Source organism: Lactuca sativa, chromosome 1 (genome assembly GCF_002870075.4).
Source record: "Lactuca sativa cultivar Salinas chromosome 1, Lsat_Salinas_v11, whole genome shotgun sequence".
NCBI lineage: Eukaryota > Viridiplantae > Streptophyta > Magnoliopsida > Asterales > Asteraceae > Lactuca > Lactuca sativa.
In genome coordinates this window covers 828400-832983 of record NC_056623.2, presented here as the reverse complement: position 1 = coordinate 832983, position 4584 = coordinate 828400, and positions in this window count along the sequence as shown.

Here is a 4584-nt window from a genome sequence, read left to right as displayed (position 1 = left end):
GAAAATTTGAATAATTCGATTATTCTTAATAAACTCAATTATTTTGGAAGTCAAAACATGCAAAATGAAACAATAGTTAAACAATTAACATAAGACAGTAACATTACTTATAAATAAAACTCCTTTATTTAATCATCAAATGTTAATTACATTTATCTATTACGTGTTTCTAATACTATCTAATCTATGCTAATATCATCCTTCAACCCAATACTCCTAGCATGCTGCAAGTGCTTAACCCTACTCAGTCCCTTCGTAAGCGGATCTGCTGGGTTATCTTCTGATGATATCCTCTTCACTACGAGTTGTCCTTCTTCTACATGATGTCTAATAAAGTGATATTTTCTGTCGATATGTCTAGATCTACCATGATCCCTCGGTTCCTTGGTCAAGGCAACCGCTCCTTCATTATCACAGAAAATCTCCATGGGATCCTTTATGGTAGGTACAACTCCAAGATCATCGATGAAGTTCTTCAGCCATATTGCCTCCTTCGACGCTTCGCTCGCTGCAATGTACTCTGATTCGCACGTTGAATCAGCTACAATTTCCTGCTTGTAACTTTTCCAAGTCACTGCTCCTCCATTCAGGGTAAAGACCCAGCCCGACTGTGAACAGTAGTTATCGGCTCGGGTGCTGCTGCTATGACAGGTATTTGCTCAATCACTGGTGGTTGATTCCTGTTTTCATCAGCATTTCCAACTCCACTTCTGGTTCTTACCATTTTTGATCTACACACCAAATAAGGTGAATTCAGATCCTCAATCATGACAGATAATTAAATCGTCCTTATTACTCCGAAACGTTTACATGCTAGTTCTAATATCGTAGCCATACGCTTAGAATCCTAAACACATAAGGTTTCCAGATCCGGTCGGCAACAGACCATAGATCCGAACAAATAATAGCATCAATATAGCTATCACACAAAACATTTAGCACGTAAAAGCATTTTAGGCATCACTCCTAAAATAAACTAGTGCTTGTGTCAATTTAGGTGTACTACCTAACATAATTTAGACACACTCCTCACAATCATTACTTAGCATTCTAAGTCTAAGTCTAGAAATTCCCTACAAATTCCTAGTTCGCTTAAACTAATGCTCTGATACCAACTGTGACATCCCCATTTTCACGGCCAGAAAAGACCGATTTGCTTATGCTTTGTTTTATAAATCAGAGTGATCGTTTAAAGAAAACGGTTGCGGAATTTGTTCCCAAAATAAAATATGATAACCATTTATCAAAACATTTCTCAAAGAGAATGTATTTCCATTAAATAATAAAACCTCGGGATGTCATGTTCCGATACAGACCAAAAGCATAAACAATATAAAATAGACCTTACAATAGTTATTCAACTACTGATCTATAATCCAAAACCTCTCGTCAAGTCCACCAACTTATACTCTTGTGTCATTACCTGTAATGCAAAGAAAACTGAGTGGGTGAGGCTTGGGAGCCTGGTGAGCATATAGGGTTTTCAACCCACAATAATATAATTATTATATTCAACCATCGAACAATCAAACCAATTACCCATCCCCATTGTCTCCTTTATTTCTTAGGTTTTTACCCTAAGAATTCAACTACCCGCCATTCATCCATTCCTAGGATTAACCTAAGGAATTAGCACAAATATATTGCTACATAAGGCGCATCTACCAACATCATCCTTTAAGCGCCTCTGCCAGGATTACGTCATACACTATGAGGCGCGACTGCCAAGTTTATGACCTTTTCTTTTAGGCACATCTGCCGACATTATCTTATAAGCACATCTGCCAAGATTATCCTATAAGCGCATCTGCTATTATTATGACAATCTCTATTTGGCGTATCTGCCGACATTATCCTATAAGCGCATCTGCCAGGATTATGACATTCGCTACTTGGTGCATCTACCGATATTATTCTCCAGCACATCTGCTAGCTTTATGACATTCTTTAATTGGTGCGTCTACCAATATCATTCTTTAATTATCTTTCATACCTCATCACTTTATCACATACCAACTATCTCATCTACCCATGTTATACCCAACATATTTGTAGATATAGAATACACATACAGTTTATCTCTTTTAAAACTATATAAAACATTCATTCCATACTCATCTCAAATAAACAACAATATATAAACACATAGCACGTATTTTATACCAAATACTTCATATTTATGTGTTAGAAGAAAGTAACCATACACTCACCCAAACATACACTTAATACATTCAAACAATACTTGTATTATACCCGTGTTTATGAAAGGGACTATACACCCACACATATAAACAACCTCATATTATACACGTAGCACGTATTTCATAGAAAATACTTAATAATTATGCGTTAGAAGAAAATAACCACACACTCACTTGATCAGAAGATGATCGGACAGCACTACGGCTTATAGAAGTAGTAATCCACAGCAGATCTGGAAGATCTTCACAAAAATCGAACTTCTCGCGGGCAGAGCTTCGACTCGGGAACCGCACTTCTCCGGATCTTCGGGATCTCGGGACTCGCCTCGGGGCTCGAGTATGATACCGGGGCTTCGGGGTATTTATGTCACGCAAATCGATGCAAAACGGGAGAGAGAAGAGAGGAAATTGGCATTTGGGTCGGCTGCCCTCGCATCCTATTTATAGGAGGCTGGAGCCTCGGAGTACGCGGGGCGTACGCCAGTACGCGGGGAGTACTGGTCCGAAAAACGTCACTGCGTTCGTCACCCGAAGCCACTTGCTGCGAATGTCGACACTTCGGAGTACGCGGGGCGTACCTCGGATCAGACCGGTGACTCCTTCGGATAATGCTTCCGAATTAAAGATTAAAAATAAACACAAATTATTTAATAATCTTCGGAAATTCATATCTTCTTCATACGAACTCCGTTTTCGACGTTCTTTATATCCACGCGAAGGTGAGACTACGATCTACAACTTTCGTTTAGACTCCGTCGGCTAATTTTGAATTTTATTTTTATTATTTATTTTTAATAGGCCGGGACAGAAACTTTCGTTAAAAATTCATAACTTCTTCGTTTGACGTCCGTTCTCGCCTAACTTTATATCGCTTCGACACCAATAATGAGATCTTCGATTCTCATTTAGATTGCTTTGGCTAAATACCGCTCTAACGTAAATTCACCTTTTACGTTGCATTGCGTCGTGCCGGTTCTGTCGTGAAACTTCGACGGGTCATAACTTCTTCGTTATAACTCGGATTTTGGCGTTCTTTATATGCACGGAAACCTTGTGACATATACTATAACTTGGTTAAGATTAATCCTTCTAGATAATCTTCCATCAAAAAGTCATTTTTTGACGCCTATTGTCTCTAAATTGACTAGCCCGGATCTACGGGCGTTACACTCTCCGAGGTCCTTCATAGCGAAGCACTTCCCGAGCCAGGACTTAACTTCCTGCAGAGTCGGGATGTCGTTTCCTATGAGTAATACGTCATCGACATATAGAACGAGGAAGCTTACTATACTCCCATTGGCTTTGACATATACACACGATTCATCTTCGCTTCGTACAAATCCAAACTCTTTGACTTTCTCATCGAAGCAAAGATTCCATCTGCGAGATGCTTGCTTAAGTCCATAAATGGACTTCTCAAGCTTACACACTCTATTCGGATGCTTCGGATCCACAAACCCCTCTGGCTGAGCCATGTAAACATCCTCAACCAACTTCCCATTAAGGAAACCGGTCTTGACATCCATTTGCCAAATCTCATAATCATGAAATGTGGCAATCGCTAGCATCACTCTAATAGATTTTATCTTTGCAACTGGTGAGAAGGTCTCGTCATAGTCAACTCCGGGAGTTTGAGTAAAGCCCTTCGCGACCAATCGCGCTTTATATGTGTGTACGTTTCCATCCACGTCAGTCTTCTTCTTGAAGATCCATTTGCACCCAACGGTCTTACGTCCGGGCACATTATCAACCAAATTCCAAACTTGGTTATCATACATGGATTGGATCTCGCTATCCATTGCCTCTTTCCATTTTGCAGACTCCGGGCCTGCCATGGCTTCCTTATAGCTATTAGGTTCATCAAGATTTATTAGTGTACCATCACTAATATACGTGTCCCCTTCGGTAGTAATATGAAAACCATAAAACTGGGGTTGAACTCTAACTCTTTCGGAACGTCTAAGAGGTAAGGACTCGTCAATCGGTTCAACCGGAGTTTCCTCCTCGGGTTGAGTGCCAGCGGTAGAGGTTCCTTCATCTATCGATTCTTGAATCTCTTCAAGCTCGATTTGCCTCCCACTGTCTCCTTGGCTTATGAGTTCTCACTCTCGGAAAACTCCTCTCCTCGCAACAAAGACAACATTGTCCTTCGGTCTATAGAAGAGATATCTAAAGGATTTCTGTGGGTAGCCGATGAAAATACATCGCTCACTATGAGGTTCGAGCTTGTCGTGAGTATTTCGTCTCACGAAAGCCTCGTAACCCTAAACCTTGATATGTGCCAACGAGGGAGCTTTCCCTGTCCACATCTCGTGAGGTGTTTTGGCAACCTTCTTAGTAGGGACTCGGTTAAGGATATGGGCGGCAGTCTCTAAGGCATACC